Consider the following 17,347-nt stretch of genomic DNA (forward strand, 5'->3'; position numbering starts at 1 on the left):
GAGAACTGGACACCTGAACAATACCTTGGCAGAGAATATGGTATTTTATAGTGGAGCATTTTGCACCTGCAGAAAGCTGGTTCTCTTGATTGCCTGAAGCCTCATGGAAAATGCTGAAGAAAACTTTGCATCAAGGGATGACTTTAGCTTTCTTATGAAGCTTGTTTTTTAATAAGACCAAGATCTTCAGTCTGACCAATGACTTTGTATGGCTTTTGGGTGTTCAACAGGAAGCTTTTGGGTACTATGGAAGAGCAATCTATGCAAGAAGACCTTTAGCTTCTCATTGCGGTTACAGGTTATCTTGGCACAGTCTGTGGAGGCTGATTTCTGTTCATACTACAGAGCATAGACCTCTGCTTTATTGTTCTGTTCTCTGAGGCTGAGTTAGAATCATAGAATGGTTTGGGGTGGAAATGACCTTAAGATCATCCAGTTCCAACCCCCTGCCATGGGCAGGGACACCTCACACTAAACCATGTCACCCAAGGCTCTGTCCAACCTGGCCTTGAACACCGCCAGGGATGGAGCATTCACAACTTCCTTGGGCAACCCATTCCAGTGCCTCACCACCCTTACAGTAAAAAACTTCCTCCTTATATCCAATCTAAACTTCTTCTGTTTAAGTTTTAACCGTTTACCCCTTGTCCTATCACTACGGTCACTACCCCCAAGTTACTACCCTCCAGTTACCACCTTACCTCTGCCAAATGGAAAGTGGAAAATTGTTGACCCCTTTTTTTGGTGACATCTTTCTCTCTTGCTTAGTCCTTTCTTTTGCGTCCTTCACCTCACTGCATAGAACTAGCAGAGTTAAAGAATTGGTAACATAAAAACGTTGTTCCCTCTTGTCTTACTAGAGAGATGGGGCTTTGCAGGCAGCTTAATAAATAGCACTATGAACCTAGGGCTGGTTTTGCAATAGGTGGCTTTAATTTAGTCTGGAAAGAGAGGGGAATTTCAGAGTCAATGCTAGGAAACTAATAACATCATTGCCAGGTCAAGAGAGTTTCTTCTCTCAAAAGCAATGGTAAAATTTGCCCTGCAGAGCTCCACATTTGTTGTTTCTGGCTGTCTGTGGTCAGACTCTTTCAGTTTACAGGAAGAATGTGTCCATCAAGCCATTCTTCCTTTCCCAGTACCACTCCTTTAAACTCTGCCTGGGCTGTTGGCATCCAGCTGTGTGCTTTCAGGTTCAGCCAACATCACCAGGAGTAAAGACTGTAGAAGCATTGCTGCCCTTTCCTGGCCCTGGCTTTTACTTTGAGTGTGCTCAGGGCCATGTTCACAGCCTAATTCTCTGCTGGAGGTGATGTAGGTGAGTGGGGGCTCTGGGGCAAAGACAGCCCTAAGCAGGAGGATGGAAGTCAGTTACAGGGAGCAGATGTATCATTGGTGCTGGGCAAAGAGGACTTAAACCTGGCAAAGCATGTCCTTATCAGTAGTGAGAAGAGGGGATTATGAATATGCACAAAGCTTTGACACCGTGAACTTTTTGAACAGTTCCTTTAGGAGCTGTATTTTGAACACACAGAGAAAAGCAACCAAACACAGTGAGAACCCGTGGGGAGAAATGAAACACAAGAATCAGTGATAGGTGATAAGGGGCATCGAGAGATCAGTACATCGCTTGTACAGGAAGACTTGCTTAAAAAGATAACAATGCTTTATATTACCTTAATAACACACTTTTATAGCTGTCTAAAATCTGCATACTCAGCTGATTTACCATTGCAGTGCTCAAAGACCACATTGCTTCAGGTTATATGTGAACAGGCACAGTTGACTTGCCCACATTCACACATGTAGCCATGACAAAACTGGGAAAAACAGCCCTGAATCCTCCCCTATAGAAAGTACCTAATCCAAAATTCCCTCTACAACAAGATTTGTTCACCTCCTTGCTCCTCTCCCAGTAAATGGAAGCACTTGCACAGAGCAGAGGGAAGATGTATAGACCACAAAAGTTCCAGAGATCCAGTTTTTCCTGTAGTTCCATGTGAACAGGTGGGATGGAAAGGAAACAGGAGATGTTTAGAGAGCTTACAAAGGGTAAAGTTATACCAGGGTGCCATGGAGATGCATGCCTGCAGAACAGCACTGAAGCTGTGAACATGCCAGACTACGTGGTGGGAGGGACTGGTCTGTACTGAAGGGGTTGAATACTTTTTTCCTCTAGAAACACCTGAATTTTCCTCTCCATGTGTCAACGAATGTGGGCTACGGCTGCTTATATCAGAATGGCCACAAACAAAAAGTCCTAATCATTTGAGAGAACAAGTGTATTGAATCCCCTTCCTGGTAGTTACTCATTAGATGAAAGTAAAAAGCCAAACCCAGGCAGGTATTGAGAGGGAGGAATAAATAGTTAAACAAGCAGAATGATAAACATCTGAGTTACTTATTAACTTCTGCCTTTTGTAACCCCAGCAGTCCTTAAGTTGGTTTACTAGGAGATCAAAACACAGGGCCGTGCCAAAAAGTCCTCAACCTTTAATAACACATGGTACACTTCATCTTCATTGCAACACGTGTCCCTGGGCTGAGACAGTGAGGACAGCACTGCCCTCTACTGATGGGTTCTCTGCTCTTTCAATGCCTGCAACGTTAAGAGTACAGGTGAGTCAAAGAGAAATCCACGTAGGACAGGGTGGATCGAAATATCACCTCTTCTTTGGTGTGTCAACTGTCACAAGTTGAGAGAGAAGAGGAAGAATAATCGACTTGCTCTGTGTGCACATCCTCAAGCATCTGCTCCAGGATGTTCATTACAGATGGGATGCTGGAGCAGCTGAGCCTTTGATCTGACACTCCACGGACACACTTATGGTCTCACGGCAAAATCTGGGCTGGAAGGAAAAGGCGGGACTTAAAAGTTCCAGGAGCAATCACAGTGAAAGCAATGCAGCATGCTTGTCAGGGTGGAAAACAGGCTGATGCTCATCTGCTCATCACCCTTTTCTTAAAGGGTGATTTCAGATGTCTTCTTCCATCTGGTGTGGCTTGTTTGCTTTCCTGCACCCAGCTCCATCCAGTCTGGAATGTTCCCTCAAGCAATATCTCTCCCTTGCTGTCATTCTTGATGTTGTCACTTGGTTTAACTCAGAACATGCTGGTTGCCATCTGCAGGAAAGACTGAGAAGTAAGGTGGCAATAATCACTGCAATTGGGGGGGGGGGTTCAGCTGAGCTGCCCTAGAAGCTGGTTCTTCTTTATGATGGCTGACTGGAGCATCCTGAGGGATGTGAGAAGACTCCTGAAGATGTGTGTCCTTGGAGAGGGACAGAGCTGTCTGAAGAGGAACAGCTCTGCCCTGTGGTACACAGGAGGCTCTTCCTAAGTTCAATACCTGTGTTTTTAACTAATATAGCTTATGCGTAAGGAAAGTTGCTCTGGCAAGGAACTCAACCTTCAACACCCCAATCTTTGCTTCAGTCAGAGGAGATAAATATGCAGGAATGAGCAGAAGCACTCAGCACCATCAGTACAGATGGACGCAGGCTCACAGGAGGAACAGGGTGTCCAGTCCTGGTGGAGGCCTGGCAGACGGGGAGTCGATGGTAGACCACAATAAGCTAAGCCAAGGAAAGCCTAGCTGTGCCTCTGGGGATAAAGGCTGCCCTGTGAGTAGAGCCTGAAAGGATGCAAGTCTGGTTTGTGTTCTGTCTTCTTTCTGCTCAGCCTCTAATAATACCCCTAGTTGCTAAGCCAAAACCAACAATAGCCATATAAAAATACCAACTCTTGTTCATCACCATCAGCTGTCACAGAAGTCAAAAAATGTCCATTTGCTCGGACTGGCTTGTTCTGCTGCTTGACCTGCCTTTGCTATGCTCAGCTTTAGTGTTTTTCCTTAACAATTCCACAGTAAGGCTTTATTTTCCAGGCCCCAAACAAACAGCAGGGCGCACACTGAACAATAGGAGACTTTGGCAGCACACAGGTTCCTCCTCTGTGCCAGAAAAGCTTCTCTGATGGCCCTGAGTTCCTCTTTACCCCCCTCTGCCAGGGGCTGACATCAGGGAAAGAGAAAATACAATCGAATGCCATCAAAAGTAATGTCCTGTTTATTTTCCTGCTAACAGAATTATTTTCAGGACATCTCAGAAATGGGAGCAAGGGGAGGGGTGGGAAGATCAGAACAAGCACAAGTTTGGATTTCATTAGTTGTTAGCAGAGAAGAACCTAGAATCAGCACCAAAATGCAGGTCAGGGGCAGGATAAATGAAGCTGTATATACGTCACGTGTCCTTGTTTACCCTTGTGGGAGAAGACCATAAAGAGCTGGAGAGGTTTCTGTTCCAGAAGCAGGACAACGTGATCTGTTAAATATGTTTGTGACCATACTCCAGTTTAGTTATTGCTGTGTGGGACAGCCTCTCCAGAGCAGCACAAGCACCAGCATGGATTTGCTAGGGGAGTAAAAGGAGATTTGGGCTCCACACAAACAGTTGCTGCTGATGTTTGCTCTTGTGCAAAATGATGTGGTTGTGCAGCGGCACAGCCTCTTCCTTGCTCTTCCTAGGGTTAAATTAAAGAAAATGGGAGAGCCAGGCTGGCATTGCTTGGTTTCTGAAAGGGACAGGTCTTACTGCATCTCTTTTCACCTCTCCTCCTTCCCTACCCATAGTTGAAGCAGTGAAAATGAGGTGGCCTCTGTCCAGGCATGAGTGGAAATCAGAGGCCAAGTATGATGCTCCTTACCATGGGATCTCTGGACCACTTCTGCCCACTGCTGCACGGGTGATGTGCCTCTTCTGGTAACCACTGCAGGTTACGCTGTTCCCACTGCTCTAATTGCAACTCCCATCTCTGCAATTACAACTGCTGTAAGTGACGTGGATCAATAATGAACTGATGAACCGAAGCCTTTCCCGAGGCTACTGCATGGAGCAGGGGATGAGGAATGGAACAGGGGGCTTTCCAGCTTTCAGTTCACCGCCTCCTGTCTAGCCAAGGTCAGTAACAACCCAAAATTAAGTGGTGCAAAGGGCTGATTCAGCCAGGACCTCTCACTGGGCTTGCTGCCTGCTCCCCACTGAGCCCTATAGGTCTGCCAGGCTGTGCTGAACACACTGGAGATGATAGGGAAGGGAAGATATGGGGAGGGGATGGTTGACCTGTCACTGCCTCCTGATATCTGGCTGATATCAGCCTTCACTGGGTTTGGGGTCGTGGGTAGGATGGGGAATTGACCTTTCTCTCCCTTCCCCAGGCCAGTTCAGGGGTGTCTTACAACAGCTAAATGTGCTATAAAATGAACAGACAATTTTCCAAGAGAAGTAGTCCTCTCCATAGGTCAGAGTGAATGAAGCCATGAAACATAATTTCTATCCTTTAATACAGCATTGAGACCTACACTTCAACTAACCTTTTAACCCAGACAAGCTACTTATCTGTGAACTGTCAACTCCCTTCCCTTACCTCTTCCCATTTTGGTAGGGACTGCATTCATAGTATTTTTTTCTCTCTACAATTATTTTCCAGCATAAATCGCTTTCCATTGTTCCAGTCCAACCACCTAGTAGAAAAGCAAACATGCATGAGCCTTGATTTCCATCTCTCTTACTAGTAAAGGAGAAATGCAAGACCTGGTTTCTGAGCCAAAGCTAACAGTAGATGACCAACACCTGCTCCACACTAGGGAAGAACAGTGATGGTGATGAGAAAGAACATGGGGCAGGCTCTACCTGCCTGCCCTTTCCCATTGCCCAGGAGTACCTTGGTGGGATTTGAGTTTGAGCTGCCTCAGGTTGAGTCCATACTGATAAATAGAACAAAGCACAGGCTGAAACCTTGTCTCACAGTTGTGTCTTCTGCTTAGTTTCTTATGCATGCCTGGTTTTGGAGGCCATTCCCATGAAGCAACATGGGTCTAAGTACAGCCAGATGGGTGGATGTGAGCTATGCTGCCTCATAGCACCAACACCAGGGAAGGTCCATAGAATCATAGAATGGTTTGGATTGGAAAGGGCCTTAAGAGCATCTTCTTCCAACCCCCCCTACCATGGGCAGGGATGTCTCACACTAGACCATGTCACCCAATGCTCTGTCTAACCTGGCAATGAGTGCTCTTCAGTGGTTTGGACATCACCTTCAGCCCTAATCCAACCCCACTAAGGAAAACAGAAAGGTCTCCTAGTGGCTTCAGAAGCCTCTGTGTCATGTCCTAAACTGAATCCAGGCCAACACGGGATCAGGCCAACTTCACATAAGCAGCTTTGGAGTGATGTCAGTGGAGCTGTTGATACCAATTTCAATGCCATCACAGGGTGAGGGCTGCTTGAAAGCCACGTCTGCAGTCCAGCCAAGGTAAGGTTTAGAAATGTGGCCCAGACAATGGTTAATGACTGACCTATAAAGTACAAATAAACTACTGCAGTGTGAAATCTGTTAACCCCATGCTTAAAGCAGCCTGGTTGTAGATTTCCTCCACAGATAAGGATCCTTTCAAAAGGGAATGAGACTTCATAAATCATTAATCTTTCCCAAGGAAAATGTTCACTTTGCTCTAGTGCTTTTTGCTATATTTTAAAAGCAGGTACTTTCTACTTTTTTTCCCACTGCCAAAATTCTTCCTCAACTCCCAAAAATTTGGAAGGAGGGAACCAAAGATTGAGATAACATGTGGAAAAGAAATCAAGCCCAAAAGGTAGGTGGTCATTGGTGTGTAAATACGTGTATATGTCTGTATGTCTCACTTCTTATGTACATAAATGTTAGGTGTAAAATAATTTGGAAAATTATCTTGTAATAAGTGCCACTTCTTGATTATTCTTGGTAGCACAGTGGGCATCTTTTGTCTTGGCTACAGGGCAGATCAAAACTCTCTGGTCAAGGCCCAGACCCTTCTGTGCTAAGCACTAGACAGAGGTCTGACAAAAGGGTTGAATGGAAAAGATGCCAGACTATGGTATACCTAGAAATGCCATATGGCATTTCTATAAATCCAGATGCAGAAAGTGCAGTTCACAGAGAGAGAGTTCAGGTGATGCAAAAAAATGCCATTTTTTTCCCCTATTCCTTTTCTTCTGGGATGTGATGGAAAATCCTACTGACCGGTGCAAACTGCTTCAGCCTCTGGGAAGAGGAGCTGGCCGTCCACTGAGAACACGACCAAGTAATAACGTGCTGCCTTTATCTCTGCACTGAGCAGGTTTGCAGAGCTGATGGGTTTGGTTTGTTTAGGGGACTGGTTTAGGTGTGCTGTATGATTGCACAGGAGATGAGGGTCTGAAGGGCACTGCAAATAGTAAGCACTATTACTATGTGCACTATGTGCACTGCACATAGTAAGCAAATACCTGAAACACAAGAAACTGAAGCTGTTCGGTACCAGCTGTGAGGCCAACCTTTGCTGTTGTAAACGCAGTAATATTTCTGTCCTTCCTGCAAAATGCAACTTCTCCCAAAACATCTGGATGCCAGAGGCTCTTTGCTGATGGGTCCTAAGAAATCTCTGCCTTCTGTTCAGAGCTCTGCATGGTGGTTCAGTTCAGCAGGGCCGTTCCCTTCCTACAGGCTGCCCAGCCATAACCCCAGCATTGCAAATCAACAGGAAAACGCTGCAGAGCTGCAGTTCACCAGAGATTCCTAAGAGCTTTGGCTGAAAGAACTCTCTGAAGGTGTCTAATCCAAGTGGGAATCCCCAGCGCTGTCTCGGACCAGCCATGGCTTTGTCTAGCCAAGTCTTGATGTCATCCAAGGACAGAGGTCCCATTTCTTTTCTTGGCTGACCTTCCCACCCTCCTAGAGAGACAGACATTTTCCCTAATGGCCTGTCTGAACCTCCCCAGCTGCAATGCATGGCCATTGTTGCTTCTGCTGCCAGTTGATACTACTGAAATGAACTTGTCTCAGCCATCTTTACCTCTCCTTAACGCACGGGCAAGGATATAAAAGCCAGACAGTACTTCTCAGCATTTTTACACATTGCTTGCTCTTATTGTAGAAAGGAAGGCACAGGGTATACATGCAGACTAGGGATTAACTAGGACCAAGCCATGTCCTGGTTTCAGTCCATAGTCCAGTCCCTGGCACTGTTTTAACTCATGGCTTCTGATCTCCTCCCAGAGAATGCTCATGCTCAGCATGAGCCAAGGACTGTTCCCAAAAGACAGTATAGATGAAGCCATCCAGTATCTTTAAGCCACAGAGGTTTAGCTGTACAAGCATACTCCATGACACATCCATGCCCTTGGTCACAGGAGTAGGACTTGACCTATTTTATCACATCCTATTTTGATGTGTATATATGTACATATATAAACATCTCCCAAAACATGCCTACTCTTCAGTGCCAGCTGCCACCTCATCCTTTGCACTCTCCAGCGTACCCTTCATGCCACCTCTGGGGACACAGCATAAACATCCAGGTTTGTGTCATAGGAATCCCACTCTGATGGTGCTGATGCAGTATTCCCACATTATTTCACATAATGTATGTAAGGTTTAGTAATAATTATCTTTTAGGTCACAGAGACAGTACTTGGAGCATACAACAGATGCCAGGTTAGGTGACAAGCAGCACAAATGTGGTCAGTCTGCTGGGAAGAACTAGTCCACAGCAGTGTGAGTGAGACCACCTCCAGTATGAGGTGTATGACTAGTGGTGATGTAGCTACAGGAATGAATAGCAGGTTATTCATGGAAGGATGTCCAGAACTGATGAGCTGAGCCTCAGTGTGCTTTCCATTACCATGAAGGAAGAATTGGACAAACAGCTCAGCATCTTTCAAATGCAGGCCAGCATGGCCACCATAATCATCCTAGCTGCCCCTGAATGCAGGTGAGCCAGGGCAGGTTTATTCTTAAGGAAGTATACACTCAAGAAGGAAAGTCCATTTACAAACCTCAGGGTATTCTTTCCCTGCCTGCCCTGTGATTTTCCCACTCATGGGTTATGAGTAAGGACAAGCTACCACACCACTGAAAACAACTGAAAGCTGAGGAAAGCAATAGCACCTAGAGCATCGGCTAGCCAGGCTGGTGCATTTCCCTCTGGGCTGCAATCCTGCATCACCTGTAGTCAGGAGATAGCAGTCACTGGGCTCAGTGAAGGACATCACACCCATCTCAGAGAGGGGAAAAGAAGAGCAAATAAAACCTCTTCAGCTTGAAATGAGTGGAAATGGAAGCATTTCCCTCAGTTATATGCTTTAGTGGTGGCAGTCCCGGGGTAATGGTTGGAATTGATGATTTTAAAGGTCTTTTCCAACCTAGTTGATTCTATGATTCTATGATTCATTCAGCAGAAGAGGTGAAGTAGACCAATTGTTAACTGTAGTGATACCTCAATATTTGAAACTTGGGCACCTAATGAAGTATTTGGATAGGAAATTTAAAACTGAGTGCAGTAGCTGGTCAAATAGCACAACTTTAAACAGTGGAGCCACAGGCCCTGGGGAGGGCCCAGCGTCACCATGGAGGTACCTCTTTCCTATGCGGGATGAGTGTGCTGCACTCTGACAGTCTCTTTTATTGGCCTTTTGGGCTTGGCACAAGCATCTCCTCCCATGAGCTGTGTGGGAGGCAGCTCTGCATCCATTTGGGGGAGTGATGGGGGATGTCATCATGCCCCAGCCAGAGCCCCAGGAGTGCCTGAGATGGATGTAGTTCCCTCTGCAGTGAACAGGTAATGGGCTTGGTGTGGCCACCCAGCAGGGCCTGAATCAGGCACCAGGACCCCAGCATCCCTGCTCAGCACTTTACCAAGTGGTACCCACTGATCCCCATGGGATGCTTGCCTGTGCCTTGGCTCTGGGGCATGGCCAAGGCATGAGCGTATGCACTGCTGGCAGTCAGCAGTCAGATAGGCTTTCTGCTCTCATTAAACCCAGCTAATTAATTTGCAGCATTGATTGCTTTCTACAATATATCTGCCCCTCATTTAACATTTGGGTACCACAACTGAGAGCAGATAAATCTGAAGCTATACAAGTTGATTATATTGGTAGCATAACATGTAAGTCCTGTTAGAAACAACCGAATTGCCTTTATGGTCCACAAAGGACATTCTGATCTGCTATAACTGAAGCTTTTTACATCCACAAGTAAAAAGATTCCAGCATTAGTGCAGAGCCAGAAGTCCCAAATGTTTGTACCTGGTTGGGAAATTAAGTTTTAAAGTTTCAAAATAATTGTTTTGTTTTCTTTGTTTGTTTTATATTTTTTCAAATACAAGCATTGTGAAAGAGTCAGTACAAGAGAAAACACACACATAGCTGGGACCCTTGTCCCTTCTAAAGCAGGTAAGGAAAACTGCACAGATAGCAGCACTGATGTAAATCCTCAGGGTGTGAAGCCTTGCAGGACTTCTCCCGTCTCGTGCTCCCCGTCACTTTCATGGCCAGTGGGCTCCTGCATTTAGATCTCATCCAGAGGCTAAAATAGATAGATTTAGCAAATAAATTCCAAGCCTTATAGTTGTGAAGATTGCAATGTCAAGAGGGAAGAAGATCTAACCTGTGATGTACACACAGTGCTATAAGACAGCTGTATGCTCCTGAAGCCACTGAATAACTCATGGGAACAGGAAAACAGCACGCTCTAGTGGGGAAATTATTAATATCTATTAGCAAACAAATCACTGCACTGAGTACGCCATGTGAAAACAGCTGTTGCTTTGTGTCTCTATCCGTGTTTATTCTCCCATCCTTATGCATCTCCAGTCACTTGTTGCCCCACGAGCCCATTAGCCTAGGGAGTGAGCTAGTACCTCCAAGGCTGTCCCATCTACTGTTAAACAACTTGGTCCAGTATCTCTTTCAGAAACCTTTCTCTCTGGCTTGCTGAGCTCATTTGGCATATTGTATGTTCACCCATGCCAGCGTGGCAGGGTACAGGGAGGACACTTGGGTCAGTGACAGCAATGGCGAGGTGCCACGTCAGAACATGAACTGAAGGGCTCCTTTCCTCTCTCCCTTTCTTTACTACCCAGTGGAAAACTCCCATCTCCATTAGCAATGAGAACTCATTATTGATGAAACGGATACACTAATCAGCCATTAGTTGTAACCATTAATGAAAAAACTAATGAGGTGCTGAGATCCCCAGCACTGACTGAAATGAGTTAATCACATCTCGCTGCTAAGAGACCCATTAATTTGCGTGCATGCTGATGTTTCCCATTCCTTTGCTTATTATAGGAAATAAAAACATTGTTCCAGCTTCATTTACTTGCATCTGCTGGATCTCTCTGCTCAGCTGTGAAGCCATGTAGCTGTGGGCCAGACTTGCAACTGGTGACAAGCAGTTAAGCTCCCTTGGCCTCCAAGAAGCCCCATAGAGGGAAGTGTCACTGGTGGAATGGCACAAACACCATGGGAAGCAAACATCATGCACACAACCACATAAAACAGTGATTTCTTATTGCCCCTGGCTGCTGGTTTAAAGTATTATTCCAGCTCCTACAATAGCAAGAATTGAAGTGCCTCCGATGCACCTCATTCCTTCTGAAGCAGGCCTTTCACTTTGGATCATGGCATTCCTACTAGTGGTGAACAGTAATCTCACCTGGTTCCAGCATGTTATCTGTGGGATGGACGAGTAATTGGGAGTAATAGTAACTGACATAGCTTGGTGTAAATTTGAGCTAAAGGTTTATCTCAGTCTGCTCTTAGACTTCTGGAAAGGCCTTAGCACCCCTTGAATCCATAGACTTGTTTAAGTCTATTTTAGTCTGGATGGAGTGGAGTTAACTTTCTTCATAGCAGCCCATATGGTGCTGTGTTTGGGATTGGTGGTAAAACACTGTGTTATCCAACACCAGAGTTTTGGCTGTTGCTGACAGCATTTGCGGTGTGAAGACCTTCTCTGTGCCTCACTCTGCCCATCCCAGCAACTCACCTGGGCTAAACAAGAGGTTGGGAGGGGACACAGCCAGGACAACTGACCCAAATTGCTCAGAGGGTTATTCCATCCCATATAACATCAACCTTGGCAATAAGATGGGATGGAGGGAGAAGGAGTCTTTCCAAGGTGAATGATGCTCAGACACTGGCCAAGCATTGGTCTGCTGGTGGGAGGTAGAGAGCAATTGATTGGCTTTACATAACTTGTTTTTTCTTCTTCTTTCACTGATTAAACTCTAGCTTGACCCATGAGTTTTCTTGCTTTTGCTCTTCCTGTTCTCTCCCCCATCCCACAGAGGGGAGAAGGGGAAGCGAGCAAGTGGCTGTGTGGGTGCTTGGCTGCAGGCCAGGGCTAAATCACAACCATATGTGCTCCTCAAAGCATCACCAGCCTAACTCACTCCTGGCTCACCTACTTTGATGGACTAAACACATGGTTAAAATGTTGTTTTTTCCCCCAAAGTTTTCTAGAAGCTCTATTGCCGTTATTTCTAGTTAGCTTGTCTTGACTTTTACTTCTATTTAGTTCTATTTCCTTACCTACCTATTCAAATCAAATCCTCAAACAACAGAGCCTGTCAGCTTGCAGGACTTCTCTCCACAACCAGCTCTTCAGTGTTCCCAGTGATGAACCATCATCTGCCTGTGTCTCCACTACTGCAGGCAGAAGCTTGGTGCCTCATCAGTGTCTTGGGGAACTTGCTCACACATACCCACCCTCTGACATCTGAACATAAGGATGTGTTATACAAAGTCCTCCAACACTCAAAGAAGAAATAGGAGTGGAAATCACTTTTTCCACTGTTTTCTACCACTCAGGCATGGTCGCAGGCTGAACACAGAATGTGGCTCCAAACTGGACGTGCTTCAAAGCACAGCTCAAGTGTGGCCAGTCCATTCAAACACCCAGCCTCAGGCTGCAGGTTTCGGCTGAGGCAGCGACGTGCAGCTTCCCTGGATGATGACCGATTTTTGGGACCGATCCCAGGAAGGCAAGGAGGGAAACACAAAATTCCACATGGGACGAAATACTGTAAGGCGTTTTGGAGGTTTGGTTGGGCATCTTTGGAGGATGCCTTTGTAGGCTTGGTTTGGACATCCTTGGAGGATGCCTTTGTAGGCTTGGTTTGGACATCCTTGGAGGATGCCTTTGTAGGCTTGGTTTGGACATCCTTGGAGGATGCCTTTGTAGGCTTGGTTTGGACATTGTTGGAGGATGCCTTTGTAGGCTTGGTTTGGACATCCTTGGAGGATGCCTTTGTAGGCTTGGTTTGGACATCCTTGGAGGATGCCTTTGTAGGCTTGGTTTGGACATCCTTGGAGGATGCCTTTGTAGGCTTGGTTTGGACATCCTTGGAGGAACATGACGGAGCTGCAGCACTAGTGGCATAGGACAGGATGCTTTTCTTACTGATTTAATGTCTCTGTGGACAGGGAGATGGCTTGTAGTTGCTGTGTAACTCTGGAGTCTGATTATGTGGGAAAAGCAACTATTCTGGGAGATGTCCTGTCTTAGTAGGAGTGTTAATGTCACAGACACAGACACATTCCCATATGGATATGTTTATATTCTGCCAGACAAAGGTTACCTTAGAAACTAAGGAGTAAAGCAACACAGTGAATTTCCTATATGAGAAAATTAAACTGAAAGCACTGAGCTTTACTTCTGCATAAAAGTACCTAACCTTGGAGAACTTTTCACATTTTATTTCACATTGCCTGGAGATAACAAGAGGTAATGAGATCTGCTCCCTGAAAGTCTGCAGGAAAGACAAGTGAAAACAGAGATTTTTAAAGGTGGCAAGGGACTCCCTTGCCTTTGCATTCATTGGATTTAATTACTATCCTGAATGTGAGCCGTCAAAGGAACCTATGCCATGAACTGAAGCCATATTGTTCCCCTGTGGGTACTTTGTTTCTTCGTTTGATGGTATAAGCAAAGTCTTTTGTCCAACTCCTGGTCGGTCCATCTGTCTGAATATTGCTGTTGTCACTGCATGTCTTAGTGGTCTCAGGGGGTCTTCAGATGGTAATTTTATGCAAATTACTTTTCTGATGAAAGCATTGCAGACCTGGAAGCTGCATTTCAGAGCACTCCTTGTGTGTAGACATGAAACAAAATGCAAAGTCTAAGAGCAAGCTGTTCCCTTTATATACACTTCCTTTTGCTTTGCTAAGGATGACAGAGAAGAGAAGGCTGGGTGGAGACCTCAGCAGCCTTTCAGTATCTGAAGGGGGCCTACAAGAATGCTGGAGATGAACTCTTCATTAGGGACTGTAGTGATAGGACAAAGGGTGATGGGCTCAAACTTAAACAGGGGAAGTTCAGGTTAGATATAAGGAAGAAGTTCTTTACTTGAGGGTGGTGAGGCTCTGGAATGGGTTGCCCAAAGAAGAGGTAAAATCTCCATCCCTGGCAGTGTTCAAGGCCAAGCTGGACAGAGCCTTGGGTGACATGGTCTAGTGTGAGATGTCCCTGCCCATGGCAAGGGATTGGAACTGGATGATCTTAAGGTCCTTTCCAACCCTACGTATTTTATGATTCTATGAAATTCTTTGCACCTCCTCTCCACAGTGGCAAGTAAGAAGGTACAGAGCCACTGTGAAAGTCCAGTTCAATAGCCACCTCAGGTTAATACTCCTGCTTTCTCTGTTTGGAACAACCCTGTGACCAGACTGGTTATGAAAGCTCTGGGCAGAAGCTAGGCTTTGGGACCTGGAATGACTGGGATAGCTTCTCAGACTTCTCTGCTTCTACTTTCCATTCATTTAGACTAGATATAAGGAGGAAGTTCTTTACTGTGAGGGTGGTAAGGCACTGGAATGGGTTGCCCAGGGAAGCTGTGAATGCTCCATCCCTGGCGGTGTTCAAGGCCAGGTTGGATGAGGCCTTGGGTGCCATGGTTTAGTGTGAGATGTCCCTGCCCATGGCAGGGGGGTTGGAACTGGATGATCTTAAGGTCCTTTACAACCCTAACTATTCTATGATTCTATGATTTTCAACAAGTGTGATGCTGGCTGGGCTGTATCCATTAATGGTGCTTAATATCTCACTGATGCAACATGTTTAGAGCCTGAGTTTAAAAGCAATGTGTGAAGCAGCTCCTGAGAACTTCGTCCTCTGAAGGCCCCTCTGGAAAGCAGCTCTTACGCTCTTACTGTGACCATCAGACCATTGCCTTACCTGAACAGGAGCTTCCTGAGCTCCTGAGCTCCTTACTGTGACCATTACACCATTGCCTGTATCTGAACAGGAGCTTCCCTGCAATGACTCCTGGAGTTTCTACTGCTTATCAGCCAGGTTTGTCACATTTCAACGGCCAACTTGCATCAATGCTAGGCCATCTATGTGACTCATGCGCTTAATGAATGGAAATAGAACACAAGAACAGCTTATGACACCCACAAGAAATAGCTAAGGTAGCATGTCCCCATGTAAAGCCATCATCATGCAGATGAGGTGGTGTGTCATGCTAAAGTGATACCTGATCAAAGATGTCCATCTCCTAGATGGATTCTTTTAATGGACAGCCTAGGCCATTCATGACTAAAGTGCTCGTGTGATAATAGCAGCTAAATTAGGCACTTGAAATAGGGACCTTGGGTGGATTCTCAGCATCTCTCCTATAAAGGGAGCCAGGTCTGTCAAGAGAACAGTGAGTTGACTCTCTTCTCAAGTTATGGCTTTTTGAGTCTGCCCTGGTTTCCCTTATACATATCACCTAAATAGAGCATGATCCGTCAGGAGACCACACATGTATAAAGCTTAAGTGTTTTCTCCAGAGAGTCCTAGAGCTGACATAAACTGAGCAGTGTAATGCCCCTGACCACAAGCTTTCCAGCAGGCTGAAGCATTCTGATGTGACTGAAAAGTTCATTACACTGTTATGTGACAGAGGAGGTCCTAGGAGCTCAAGTGAGTATTGTGGGAAGAAGTGTGCACAAACACCTTTGTTTTGATTACAATAAAAAATTTATTTTGATTCATATCATACTGAAATATGAAATAAATAAAAAGTCAAAGAATGATTGAATGAGACTCCCCATCATTGGAGAAAAAGAATTTCTTATCATAATCGATTGTGTAGTCAAAGAAAAATAGGAAGAAAATCTGGTCATGGGAGAAAAAAAGTGCTCAAGAGATTTGGCTTTGGTAAAAAACGTAACACATATTCCAGGAGTGCTTCAGAAACTTCGCAGTGGTGGCAAATACAGTACAAGAGTTTGAAACCTTGACACATTGCTAAATGTTTTCCATTGTAGTTCTCTTCGACAAAATAAACCCAAGAATTTTCCATCAGGAACAGAGTCTTCCACAGTGGCAGTGGGAATTAAGTCTTCCCTCAGCATCATCTGTTGGAATCGCCTTATTCTGAAGGCATTTGAAAGAGCAGCAAAACTGTGGAGGAACCGAGACAAATATCTGACAGAACAGTCAGTTGCCTAAGGGACTCTAGAGAATGTTCCTCTGGAATAGAAATGTGATGGCACCGACTATCCCTCATCCTGCAGCTGGAGAGGTCCACTCTCTGCTCTCCACATGCTCTGAAAAATGGGCATCAGTGGTATACAGCTACTGCTTGCTCTTGGCAAGAGAATTAGATGGGAATTGCAGCTTCTTCCATGATGAAGACACTAAATCTACCCATGATCGTACAAGCCATGATGTTTTATATGTGCTGTCAGAGGGAGAATATTCAGGGAAAACTGGAAATTTAATTTTGGACAGCAAAAGGAAACTTTCAGAACAACAAAGGCTAGAAAACAGCTGCTTATTTTACCACTGTCTTTGATCCCAAACTGTTACCTGTGATAAAAAAATCCAAATTCAATAGGATATGGGTACCAAACCACCATGAGAGATACCATTGGGATCTTCCATGGAGCCTTTTTCCTCTTATAGTTGCTTTGCTTGTATTACTGTGACATCTCACCAGAAGCACATTGATTAACAACAACTTAAACAGTGGGAATGCTTAAATCAAACAAACAAACATGGTTCAGGTAGAAATGTTTCACCCTTTCACAAAGGACATGTAGAAGACAGTAAGCCCATTAAGTTTGCTGCATCTGTGACATGCAGGTGAGTTCTGCTGGCCACCATACTGGGAAATGGCTTCTTGAGATGAGGATCATGAACTGGTCTCAGCACAAAGATGTGAAAATCCTGCCCTTTCCATATTGCAAAACTGAAGGGTTGTGTGTGTTTACAGCAAAGGAAACCCAGTTCTCTGTGCAGATGTCTGGCACCCTCGGCTCGTTATACATTGCGAGTCTAGTAATACTCATGTGGGTAAAGCAGCTCATGTTGGCAAGTAGTGCCCAAACCAGGGATATTCCAACTGACCATGTCATTGTGCCATGAATTCCTGCCTTGGAGGGGACCTCACTGCTAACAACTGGCATGGGAAAACAAGGGGATAAATCTTGGCCTGAAGCACATCATTGGCCGAAGGGCTGTGCTTTCGCTGAGCTCAAATACTTATCTGCTTGGT

The sequence above is a fragment of the Psittacula echo genome, assembly GCF_963264785.1.
Source record: "Psittacula echo genome assembly, chromosome: 2".
Lineage (NCBI taxonomy): Eukaryota > Metazoa > Chordata > Aves > Psittaciformes > Psittacidae > Psittacula > Psittacula echo.